Here is a 14,194-nt window from a genome sequence, read left to right as displayed (position 1 = left end):
ACCAGTCGTTGCTCGGCCGGGGGCAGTTTCAGAAACATTTGTGCCACTATTTCGTCTGGAAAAGTGGTAGAATCAGTAATCCATCGGACTGCTGATCGAGCTAGTTCTTGTTCATGCATAGTGCTTAACTCACTGTAACCGATTCGTGATTTCAGGATGTGATCAGTAGCTTGAAATACTTGTTCTAGAGAACCTTGATCTGGTACTGGATGATGGAAAGTAGACTTGGGTTCTAGGCGTAAATGGCGATCTGGAAATCTGGATTTTCCTACATACGCTATTCTGGCATTCTCGTCGTCTATCTCTTCAGTATCAGAGTTACTTTCTTTCTCGTTTACTTGTGCTGCTTTACGTTGTTCGTGTATCTTTATTATTTCTTTGCGGATTTTCTTGTACATACTCTCCATAGCACTGATAGTCTTGTGCTTACCCTCGGCTATACTATTACTCCACTTCATCAGGGCTTTCATTTCGGCCTGATTTTTGGACGGGTAATCTTGTTCTCTTATTAGACAATTAATCAGAAACTTTAATATCATGAGCTGGGTCTCAGCTTTCCTTTGGGACATGACATCACTGATACTTTCTGGATCATCCCCTGTACGGATGAAACGATATATTCGGTCTAGATCTTCCTTCATATCTGGTAGGGTGACTAGATACTCGGCCACATTTCTTACGCGTAATGAATATAAAACCATATCATCTTCGCCTGGGACTGGGTCATAACAGCATTCGGCAAGGGATTTTCTTATTTCTGCAACAGACAGTCTGGGCGTACGTTGTGACGCTTGCATATGTAATTCGGCTGCCGTTAAACGCTTATGTGGCGGCGGGGTTCGAGGAGGACCTCCTCCTGCGGCCCCTAGACTAGAATCATCAACTGATGCTTTTCGTGCTGGCAAGGTGGGAAATTGAAATGCGGGCTGGACTTGTATGGCGGGCTGGACCGGGGGTACCGTAACAGGTACTCCGGTGTCTGGAGGAGCGGGAAGTGCCTGATTTACAGGGACTGGCGGAGCGGGAACAGGATTTGCATATTCTGGGACTGTGTCGTCCAAATAGGACGAGATGAAAATATCAGCTGCGGTTGGTTTGTGACGTAGCTTGGTCGGGACTAATGGTGGCGGGAAATTACTGGATGCCTCTGGGGTCGCTTTTGGCAAGCCCTCGGCAAGGAGAGGATACATACCCTTAATGAGGGCATTCCTCTGTCTGTCCGATTGTTCAGTTTTAACTCGTTCACCAATCTCGATTAATTCCCTTTCTTGGGCTCGTTCCAAGGATTCTCTACTTAATTCTGACTTTCTGATTTCTTTTTCGGTTCTTTTATGAGCTTCTTTACGCCATAACTCGATGGCATCTTTCTGTGATTGTCTGGCTTTCTTTTTCCATAATGCTTCTTCTACTCGCATGATGCACTCGGCATCCCATGTACCCGATACGGGCCATCTATACTTTTCTTCTAACTGTTTGGTATACTCTACCCATAAATCTAGATACAATATGGCGCTTATGCCATGCTTCTGATACATAAAGTGACCTGGACTGTCCCTCGGCGGAACAGGAACTGCTTCTTCTAACAAACCCTTTCTAGTTTTTAGCTGACGTAATCTCGAAAAGAGAGACATTGTAAACTTGAATCGGAACACAATACAATACACGAGGAACAATAACAATTGGGAGAACAATTCAGGCATACCACGACATTGGAAATACATTGAACAACATCATAACATAACAGTTCGGACAGAATATTACCTGGAATACTGAGAACAGAAACACAAGAATTTCTCGAGAACGGAACAGACTAGAGTTACTGGATGCACTGCTGAAACAGTACGGAACATACCGGTCCCATAAAGGGACGCATCAAGACCCGTATCCACCTAGGTGAACACTTCGTTTGTGAGTCTGTGTACCACCAACCCACGGACCAGAGTCAATTTAGATTGACCCTGTCTAGATACTACCCCAGTAATGGTACTCACCGGGCAGCAAGAACGGAAGGCCTCGGATCGGACTGGACTGCTACGACGACGGACGACGAACTTCGGACTTCAGTTACGGGTGGACCTCCGGATACCTCGGACCTTGGACTCTCGGCTTGGGCTCTGGTCGGGACTCGCCGCGTTCCTCCACCGTCTCGTTTGGATGCTGGACCGCCTCCTCCGTCTCCTCCGTGGGCCTGAGGGATACTTGAAGCAGAAATATCTGCATGTGCACGGTATGGTTCCGTCACGGCTGCAGAGGGTCAGGGGGTCGGCGTGGCTTCACCGACGCGTGGGGAAAGGGCAAGTCCCTATTCGGGCGCCATTATGTGGTAAATAAATAAATAATACCCTATTTTTGAATACATAAATGAATAACAGATAGCTCAATAAAATAAGAGTCAAGATTCGAGGTAGTAGGAGTTATGCAGGTTTAATACAGCATAAGGACAGGAACAGGACAACCTGCACAGGAATAGGATGGCAAGCGCTTGCCTGGGGCAGAATCAGGATCGGCGGAAGGATAACTTTTAATAACAGTACATGAGCATATATACATAACGCAAACACAGCATTACATTGCAGTAGGCGTAGCAGTGGGTGGAGCAATAGGCGTGACGCGTAGCAGTTGCGAAAGATAAGGGTAAAAGTGGGTGTAACAGGGCGTATACATAGACATGTGATGCAAACGTAACAGAATATGTCATGAATAGGGCGGAAACATTGGAGGGGGCTACCTAAGGAGCCGGGACCTCTAACCTGGTGGTGCGCGCAAACTGGCAATGACGTATCACTAGGAGAAGCTGGGGGCTATGAACTCTGTGCTAGGAGCAGAGACTGAAGTCTGGAGAGTCAGGGCGACATGTACCTAAACAGTATCTAGTATCTGATGTTTAGAGAACATGTTGATATAAACTAGAAGTCAGGAGGGGAAAAGGCTAACAGACACTAAGACTGGACCATGCATTATTCTACATGTAGTGCGTGATGAAGAATATGGAATGACCATTAAATACAGTATTTCTCTAACGTGGAGACGGAAAGGCTAGACAATGACGGAAACTATTGATGCAGTTCAGTAGCTTAGGAATGCAGAGAAGGAGGACTGAACTGATAACTGGAATCATAACATACTTTTGGCAGACTCCGAGGCAGAGCCAGCTGAACCGGGCACTGCAAGGCAGGATGTAAGTGAAGGGTCGAGGATACAGGTGGGGGCTGTATCGCTCCTCAGCGAGGCTGCAGGAGACAGGAGCTGAATCTGGTGTCCAGGCCCTTTTGAGGCCTAGAAACGGGGACTTTATAATGGAATAACGTGCACACTGAGAAACGTGGCAACGTAGCTTTACATAGGCCTGATATTCGTAGTATTCACGAGAACTGGAAACTGGCATACTAGAGGTGGACACAACTATAATTGCGTCTTGAATCGAACATGGGGAATGCATATGCATATTTAATCATGCACACATAACATATGATGGATGACACGTAGGGACACAGAACATGGCAAAATTTACTTTTCCACATGTCCACTAATGTAACCTTGTCCGACTTGCTAACTATTACAACACTAATAATATCAGTAGCACAAGATGATTTGCAGTTAACAGTAGCTCCACTACAAAAAAGATTAGAGATCCCTGATCTAGAAGAAGACTTATGGCTATACATTAAACCTCTGACACTTGAGAGGCACTACACTTCCTTTTCAAACTCTACATGACACTTACTTAAACAGACAATGACGGGGGGTCCCAGTCTCTTCGTCTCCCAGGGCTTTGTTGACCAAAGCGCTTATATAGAAAGCAGTGAGAGCAAGTTGCAATGGACAGGAATACCTGGATGTGACTTTCAGTAGAAACCAGTGGTGTTCCTTTCTCATAATACTGCAGATACACATTATAGTGTCTCCACTCTATCAGGTTAACAAAGTATTGTTTAAAATAGGCAATAGACAGATGCATTACCACTTCACCTGTATCTGTGCCTCCATGGCCAATTTAAATGGACGATCTGCACCATTTATTTTGGGTATAAAGCATTCTATTTATTTGATAACTGAACTATGTATATATGTATGTTCTATATAAGATATTCTCCTACATACATATACCAGTACAATCCAACAATGTATAACTTATCCTCCTACAATTAAATAATTATGAAAATGTGCCTTATTAAGACATTTTGTCATTAATAGTGACACCTCAGAAAACTTGACACTACACTTCAATAGATGAAACTAGCCCAGTGTACACAGTTGGATGAACGTGAATGATGAAACCAATCAGCCCCACGGAACATGGTCAGCTCGTGACCAGTTCCCTTTGGTAGCTAATGTGGCTACTGTGACATATACACAAATATTAATAAACAGATACTTGTTACGAGACTTTGTTTGAGCATTTCTATTCATGAAAATGAATATCAAGTCAGCTTGAACAAAGACAATATATTTAACGGACATCTCGCACTGTACTATGTTTAGGTTGTAATATTCTGAAAGGAAATATTCTTATTATTTAACTTCACCTACCTGTAAACACGTAAAAACATTTCACTAGAGAGATGACTACCAAACATTTCATAACGACTAGATAAAGTTGGCACTACGGTCAAAATTCTGAAGAACAAATGAGAACTCTCTTGAACGCTTGTTTAAAAGTTTAAATTCACTAACCTACAATGACCCGGAATATCACAAACATTGTTGACATTTTAAATATATGGGTTCACCTTTAACCAAATGCGGGTGGACACTAGAATATTACCTCGATAAAAGTGAACGTAGCATTCACGCAAACTCCAGTACAAGTGCAAACATTAGAGCACTCAAATCAGAAATCTGCTCTGAAAACATACTTAGACTAACATCAGATAATGTGTTTCATGTTCACCTCTGCCATGCAGCTCTCAAAAACATATAACACAACTGTACAACTTACAGCCAGTACAAGGGTCGGAAATGTTAACTGGAGCAATCTATTGCAACTTTTTGTCAGAGAAGATGTGCTGGGATTGAAATTCAGGCACTCAATAGAGTGTCCCTCAAAAGACGAAGGACATTTTGATTTCTGAAAAATCAGTCTCTGATTTTGCCTTATGTATTTCTGGTCTAACAATAATATCTTATTTTACTGTATTTTTTATGTTTCTTACAACCCAACACTTGGCATTAGTGGAGGCGACACGTTACAATAGAGTACATTTCCAAACCACAAGGGTGGTACAGATCTAGTTGTCATACAGCAAGTATGGAGTGTGCTGGTAGATTACCATCATATAATATGTTCCCAACTTGCTGATAAAGACTTGCAGATCAGCAGGAGTCCTACAAACCTAGGTGGTGAAAGCAAGGCCAGTTTTAGGCGTGTGGCGAGGCAGTACTTAGTTCAACTGAAGAAGACGGTTGGGAAGAAGAGATTATCCAAATTCATGGGTGTAGAAAGGAGTCTTAAAAAATCTCAATTTTCTTGTTCGAAATGTAATAGGATTCGCGTAATCACCTTATCTCTTGTATCTAATCAATCGAGTCATTAAAAGGCACGGGTTAGCACTTAAGGCTACTGATCTATTGTAAAAGACAAATAATTTTTCTGGATAGTTCTGTGAAGCAACAGGCTTTAAAAGTTGTCCATTTCTTTAATGGAAGCTAGTGAATGAATTTTAGAACTAGTGTGCTGTGACTGTGGAGTTTCAAGCCAAACAACACCTGACCTGCATAGTTTTGAGCACTCTGGAATGTTGAGAGACATAGGCTACAGAGATTAGTGTACAAGCTGTTAAAATAATCCAAGCAAGACACTATCACAGAGACAATTAAACTGATTAGGTTAAAGGAGTGGGGAAATGGCAGAGCCTCTTTTAGCAGATAGAAATGGTGGCATGCTCTCTTGCAAACCACATGTATTTGGGGGTAAATGGTAGGTCTCTAAACCCCTTATGTCACATTTAATAACATATTAAAGGCACAATGCCCGGGCACGAGAATAACTTTGGCTTTCAACTCATCAAAATTATATACAAATATATGTTAACATATGCCTGTATTTAAGTAAATCTTATCCTGTTTTTTTTAACTCTCCATGCTATCTGCTCAGCTGTTCATCAGGAATTATTGAAGGACAGCATCAGAGTAATCCAAAGAAACACCATTTTTTGTATGTTTCCTCTTTCAAAAATAAATACAGACAGAATACACACATTGTTTTCTGCCTTTATTTATCTGTAATAATCAGTAACAATTGAAAACTGGCAGACTTACTCATAATTAACATTGAACAACTTGAGATGGTTTGATTCATATGTCTTATGGTATTCTAAGGATGCTCATTTTTTTCTAAACTACAACAAAGCACACAACTTCTGATGAGGTGTTCTTTTTTTTTTATCTAGCTGTCTTGTATGTCTGGGGTCTTGCCAGTTTAGCTCTTTTGTCATGTTAAAGTGGACTGTCGTTCTAGTGTTTCTCTACCTATTGTAACACGCACCATTTATTCCTCTCTTCACGTCTGTCGTCTGTCCCGGGTTTTATTTTTAAAAATCTAGTAACACAATATTTGGTGGTACACTCTGCACGTTGGACAGGTATGAATCTAATAACATTGCAATGCAGCGAGTTCATCCTTAGGGTGATAGACGATGACTTCCCCCCCCCCCTCCCGGTTACAGCATGCTTCTCATGGCCTTATAATTTCTACTCCACTAGTCAGACAAGGCAGAGATAGCTTCGTGACCCAAAGAGTGACCCGTCTGACTTCCTAACAGTAACACTCACTGACTGCTGATGGTTATGGGAGCTCTGCAGATGTTACGCTTGTGCCTCCCAGCTACTCCTCTGGCAGACTGACCTGCAGGTGACCTCTCTCGTGCTGCTCCTAATGCCGCTCATGTGGTTGTGTTGCTGCTTGTGTTGGTCTGATGCGGTGCGGCATGAATCCCCTTCCCCAGCTCTTTTCCTGTTTCTTTATTCCTGTGTTGTGTTCCTCTCACTCCTTTGTGCGCAAGCCCCGCCCATTCACTGCTGCTGTCACGTGCGTCACAGGGACAGCGCGTCCTACTTTCCTTAAGGCCCGGCTAGGAATCGTGACTCGTTGTCTATGGTTCCGCAACCGGAAGGGGAAGAAGCTTGTCGTGTCCTGTGACACGCATCATGGCATGTCACCCATCAGGTGGCTGTTTTGCGGCACGTGCTAATTTATTATAACTTTATATTCTCACAGCCCAATTAGAAACCAACTTAAATTCTGACTGAGAAGCTGGCCAAATGCAATAGTAACACTCCACTTGAACGTTCAATCCAGTAATGGGCTATTTCTTCGGAAATGTTAATATTATTTAGCTAATTAATGAACATAGTTCACACTGACTTGGGTGTTGATTAGGCACCGTGCTACTAGAAAGCAGGGCTTCTGTTCTGGGGTAGAATTTTTTATTTTTTAACGGCACATCAAGCTACGCTTTTCTGGAACGATTATAATAAACAAGTCCGGTCCCGGGCCGGCAGCCAATCACAGCGCGGCCCGGGGAATGACGTCACGGGGGTGTCCCGGGCCGGCAGCCAATCACAGCGCGGCCCGGGGAATGACGTCACGGGGGTGTCCCGGGCCGGCAGCCAATCACAGCGCGGCCCGGGACACACGGCATCAAGGGGCGGGACTTAAAAAAAGAGTCAGAAACGCCCACGATTCGCGTTCTGACCAGGAGAAAGTGATTGACACTGATGTCTTCCAATGGCTAGCCTCCATTTATGGAGCTAGCCAATGGAAGACAGAGGCGGGACCAAAGCCCCATTTGTAGGACATAACATTTCGCCCTGTGCGGAGCACCTGCTTCGCAGGTGCTACGGCCAGGGCGAAACCTAAAAATAGGGGGCTAAAATGTATTAAAAAAAATAGGGGATGGGAAGGGTTACCCTGAGTACCTAGCCCATGTGGGTGGGGTCCCTGGGAGGTACGGGCAGAAATATGTTTTTTTCTTTGACCCACCCGCCCTCTGGGTCTGTCGCAGGAGATTTTAACAGCTCCTAAGAGAGTCCTGTGGGATCCAGCACAAATCCCCATGTAGTCCTGTGGTACTCCAGTGGGATCCAGCGTATCCCATATGCTCCAGTGGCACAGTCTCTCAGTCCTCCAAGAAAAGCCTTTGTAGGACATGTGGAAGTTGTGGGGGAAAGAGCACTCTGAGGTTCCACACATGGAATACATTTTTGTTGCCTTTACCCACTGCATAAGGCAAAAGACTGTAGAATGTATAGAACATTTTCTACAAAGACTCTGAAGGACAGAGAAGCCAAACGTTGGTTTTGCCTCCAAAAGTCCAAAATGTAAGACCTCCAGCCCTCAGAAGAAGGAGAAAGCTCTTCTAAATCTCTGAAAAAAATTTAAAAAAGAGGGAAATCTTACTCTGAGTGCACTTCAAAATCTGAAGGAGAACTGCCTAAAAATCAATTTTTTTTAAATCTATGCAAGAAGAGACCCCTTCCTTAGACATAAGGACTCTGACTGTGAAAGTTCTGTCAGAAAAACATCACAGAACATAATCTGCTGCTTCAAGCTCTAGAATGAAGCTGTCTCTGGAGACATCAAACACTCTTCATCTTTTCCACTGCTGAAAACTCATCTGCATCACCGTGAACCACACCATCATCGAAAAGAAGGAAACCATCTGTGTTGAAAATGGTAATACCTTCCTAACCATGTAATACCATTGGCGTTGACAACACTATCTACAAATGCACAGATGAAGACACCGTCAACAAAGACATCACAGACAGCTGCACCGCGGTAATAAAGGTGGTTGGGGAGCCGTAGGGAAGGCTTGGAAGCCTCTGTGCGGGGCAGCGCCTGCCCAGGTGTGGCGAGCAACTCGTAGAGATAAAGAGCGACCCAGACTGTGCACCGCCCAACTAGAGAAACCCGAAGATCTGGATCCTCCGAGGGGTCCCCAGGAGCCGTGGGTCACATCCCCCCTCTGGAAAGAATCATTACGCACTGCAAGTGGGCCATACTGAGACATGCACGATACCAAGGAAGCTCTTCAGAAAGGCACCCACAAGAAAATACTATTGACTGGGGCATATAAAGTTAAAACAAAGGGGCAACCAGCATCAGAGCCTCTCAAAGAGAACAAGACAAGATCTCCACAACATAAGGCCCTACAACGCCCATGCATATTGAACACATCACAAGCTCTGCTACACCGCAGTTTCAGATACAGAACATGACAAAGCACGGACACAACTCCTCTAGGTCGATTGACCCAGTGACGACACGCACGAACTATGAAGGTTCTGGGGTGAAAAACCTGAAAGGCTGTGTGTGCCGACACGACACACTGGCAGGCAGCAGTGAGTACCACCCCCAGTCCAATTCTACTACAAGTGGCACTGACCATGGCTTGTCGTGATGGGGGGCAGAGGCCAGCGGGGCACACACAACACAAAGCTTGAAAAATGTGCCTCTACCAAGACTCAATCAGAACTCACAGATCAAGACCCCGCTCGAGCGGCAAGCCCTACAACAGCGGAAAAACTAGAAGTCACATTGCAGGACATTATGACTACCTTAAATAATGTACACACCTCCTTGGACTCACGTATCGGCTCAATTTCTATGGAACTCTCGTTGCTTTGAGCAGATCTTCACAAAATGTCTGCCAGAGTGGCAGAGGTCGAAACAACTACATCAACTCTTACTAGCGAAACAACTGCTCTCAAAAAACAAGTACGCCAACTCGAAGGTGACAACAAAGTAAGGGCTGCCAAACTCGATGATCAAGAACGGCGCTCGAGACGTAATAATATCAGAATTATTGGGGTACCGGAGCAACCAGGAGGGACAGCACTTGACCTCCTAGTTGAAGACCTTATCAAGAACCAACTACAGCCACAAGGTCTCTCCGACTACTTTTCCGTAGAGAGAGCTCCACGTGTCCCAGGGGGGAGACACAAATCAGGGGCCCCCCCAGACCCATATTACCTCACATCTTCAACTTTCGAGATCGCGATGTGATTCTGCAGACAGCACGTGTCACTCCTTCGATATGTTTTCAGCACAGCACGATAACAAAGTTTCCATACTACACGGCGGCAATGACAAAGCAGCACTGCGGATTTCTGGAGGTAAAAATGAGCTCCGGAATCAGAAACTCAAATACTCAATGTTATTTCCAGCAAAGCTGAGAGTGGAGGCCGAGGGAAAAACATGTTTTTTTATGACGGCAGAGGAGGCTCGAGAATGGCTGGAGCGATGGTGTCGGGCCCCGGGCTCCAGACGATCTAATAGAGACTACAGACAATGCTCGCAGAACAGGGCATCAGAAGAATCTGAAGAGACAAGAGCACTGGGAAGTGCATCATAAACCAGCAAAGGGGAGTGAGAGGTGTCCACACTGACAGTAGCTTCTGGAGCTGGTACAAGTGTTTAGTGAATAGCATGCCACCAGATAGACAAGGTGAATGCAGTTCTACAAGGAGGGGACGTCCCCTCGCGGGATAGCCAGAGAGGCGCTTAAGCAAACGCCTCGCTCAAGATGATAATACGAATACAGGACACTAAGTGGACACTGCACAGTATACGATTGTTTCACTTTGCCTATTTAGCATTTTAAAAGTGTGCATCACTTCGCGGCTATCTCAAGCCAATGGGAGTGGCGAGCATATAATATAGTTTCAGTATACATCCCCCAGCACTTCATTCGGTGGCACTCCCAGCTCTTAGCACACTCTTACTCACTCTCCCAGAAGGGGAACTTCTAAGAGGCTGGGATTTCAATGCCACCATTGACGATTCACTCGACCGCCAACCCTCTAGAGCCCAGTGCAATACTCCCTCCGGATTTGCGGAGCTCCTTGAGGCTCTCGGTCTCGTGGATACTTGGCTTTTCCGCTACCCTTTCGAACGACAATACACCTTCCATTCAGGGGTACATAATAGCCTCTCTAGGATAGACTACATATTCACGCTGGCGGATAATAGAAGCGGTTCATCTATCTAGAGATAGCTCCGATCACTCCCCGGTTATGATGAAATACACTCATCGCTCTGCAGCTCAGCGATGTACCTTCCCAATATATCTGGGACTCCTACGAAACCCCAAGATCTTGAAAGGCATAACTAATACAACACAACAATATTTACAAGAAAATGAACACTCAATTACCTCTCCAGTAATCCTTTGGGAGGCTTACAATGCAGTTCTTCAAGGCCAGGCGATCTCATTAATTTCGGGCCATAAAAAAGAAAAAAGGAAACGAAAGAAGCTCTAGAATAGGAAGTGACCCACGCGGAGAGGCTGCACGCTCTAAATCCTACTTTAGCCACTGCCCGTGAACTCAACTTTAAAAAACAGGGCTATAGGGAGTGCGTATGGGAGGACGCAAAAAACATGCTCCTAGCTACGCAACACAAAATCTATGAGGTAGGGGATAAAACTGGGAAACTGTTGGCATGGTTAGACAAGCGAGAGCGAGCTAGCCGTTGGGTGGCGTAATTTTGAACGGAAGATGGAGAAACCATAACTGACCTGCAAAAAATAGTGAATGCACTAGCGAAGCACTACAGAAATGTCTACATAACGACCTCCTCAACAACGGTTGAGGAAGCACAAGCATTCCTAAAAGACATATGAACGCCCACACTAACACCAGACAATGGCCTGACACTTGAGGCAGATCTCACAGCAGACGAACTACGGTTAGGTGTCATACAATCAGGGAAAGCGATGGGGCCTAATGGCATACCCATTGAACTCTACAAAAGAACAGCAAATACTATTACGCCACACCTATTAAACATGTATGTAGCCAGCCTAGAAACAGGAGAACTGCCTAGGGACCAATGCACGGCGATAATTGTGGCTATTCACAAACCTGGAAAGCCTGCATGGGAATGTACATCATACCGGCCCATATCTATGCTTAATGCAGAAGCCAAAATACTAGCGTAAACACTGGCGGCTAGGTTGACACTCCATCTCACTAAATTAATACATCCGGATCAATCCGGGTTCATGCCGGAAAGAAACACTGCCCTCAATCTGAGATGCCTACATAGTGTCATGGGTCATATACCCACAATCCAAGAAGCAGCTGTCATCCTATCCTTAGATGTGCGCATGGCCTTTGATATGGTTAGGTGGCCCTTTCTCTTTGCTGTTCTTAAGCATATGGGCTTCGGCCCCAAATTTTGTGCTGGGGTCCAGCTACTATACACAAAACGCCTAGCTCATGTAATGGTAAACGGCCATGTTTCTGCCGACTTTCCCCTGGGGCGTGGAACACGTCAAGGATGCCCCCTAGCACCTCTCTTATTCGCCCTCATATTGGAGCCACTGGCAGCCTTGATAAGGAGAGACCCGGTCATCCGCGGACTCCATTGGGCGGAGGGATGGGAGGACAAGATATCCCTCTATGCGGATGATGTGCTATTATACATGGCGTCCCCCAAGCGCTCGATCAACAGGCTTATGGGCATCTGTGAAGTATTTGGCAAATTGTCTGGTTATACGATCAACTGGACCAAGTCAATTGTTTATGTCCTGCACGGCCCCCCACCACAGCTCCCAAAGGGATGTAGTCTGCAAATCACAGAAGGGTGCTTTAAGTATTTAGGAATCTATATCACACCACTACCTGGGGAATTTATGGAAAAAACCTCCTACCACCTCTAAAAAGACTACGTCAAGCTGCAAAGCATTGGCAATCCCACCCGTTGACTCTGCTTTGAAGAGTCACACTTTTCAAGATGATGGCGCTTCCCAGGTTTCTCCATGCCCTCCAAAATACCCCGTTTCTAGTTCCCCCAAACTATTTCAAGGCAATCGAGGCAGAAGTAAACAATCTGCTTTGGAATGGAAAACCATACAGCATAGCCATGACTAAATTGATGAAGGTTGGTACGATGGCTGGATCGACCTTCCCAATATACAATCATACTACTGGGCTCCCCAATTGATCGTACTCGATCAGTGGCTTCATGCCCCAGAAACAGACCCAGCATTGCGTTCAGGCAGACATAGTTTGGGAGAGGGAGGAGTAATGAGAGCACTTTACACGAAAATGTGCAAACCACCACTAATGGGACCCACAACACACACAGTCCAGATTTGGCACTCAGGGCTTAAAAAACTGGGATGGGATGATATCATAACACAGATGACCCCACTTTGGTAAACACAAAGACTAGGCAAACTTTGTACTAGTAAAGGCAACAAAGGATGGGACTCCATCGGAATCTCAACAGTGGGTGATCTGTGGAGCAAGCGGGAAGTTTTTACCTTTGCCCACCTCCAAGATCAATACGAAATGTCACCCTCGGAAATATTTAGATATACTCAGATTAGACATGCACTTATGACAGCTATTCCGGCAGGTACTGTACTCCCTGAGGCCTCCCCGTTGGAGAATGGGCTCCTAACAGAATGCATGGACAAAAAGGCCATCTCCCTCACTTATCGCAAAATCATCAATAATCAACCAGATCCCACAAAAGCTCTCCGTAATAAATGGCAGACCAAAGTGGGGGACCTAGATGAGACAGATTGGCAATAGTCACTCGCCTCCCCATGCGAAGTGGCGATATCCTCAAAATTAAGACTAGTACAATTGAAGATACTGCATCACATCTACTTCACAAAAATGACCTTACACAAGATAGGAAAGACTGAGAATACACTCTTTTTGAGACAATGCTGAGATATTGGTACCTTCTATCATACACTGTGGGAGTGCCCGGTAATTGCGACGTATTGAGAAACAATTATGCGAGCCATTATGCAAGTTAGTGGAGTAACAGTCCTGCTGGAACGCAAGAGATGTCTATTGAATGTCTGGGAGCCAACTGACCTTAACCACGCAGCACAAGATTGGGCAACGCTGGGCATGATTCTTCGCCAAGTGAGACACAGCCAAACATTGGGGATCACAAATTTGTCCGACGTATCGAGAGTGGTGTGGAGATATGGATGGTGCTATGGTGGCAGAAAGGGTGGCCTATATGCATAGAGGAACGCCCCAAAAAGTGGGAACAGGTGTGGAGAGCGTGGAGCGCTTATAGAGGGAACATATGTACTCCACCCCCGACGTGTCTGAAATAGACTTAAGCTGAATAAGATAGGAATGGAGCCATGTCAGACGGTCTCTCACAATGTCAATGCAGTAACTGTATAGAATAAATGACAGAAGTGTTGTGACGTGAAGC

The sequence above is a fragment of the Lissotriton helveticus genome, chromosome 5_1 (assembly GCF_964261635.1).
Source record: "Lissotriton helveticus chromosome 5_1, aLisHel1.1, whole genome shotgun sequence".
Lineage (NCBI taxonomy): Eukaryota > Metazoa > Chordata > Amphibia > Caudata > Salamandridae > Lissotriton > Lissotriton helveticus.
The sequence above is the reverse complement of the archived record's forward strand: the minus strand, read 5'-3'. Positions refer to the sequence as shown.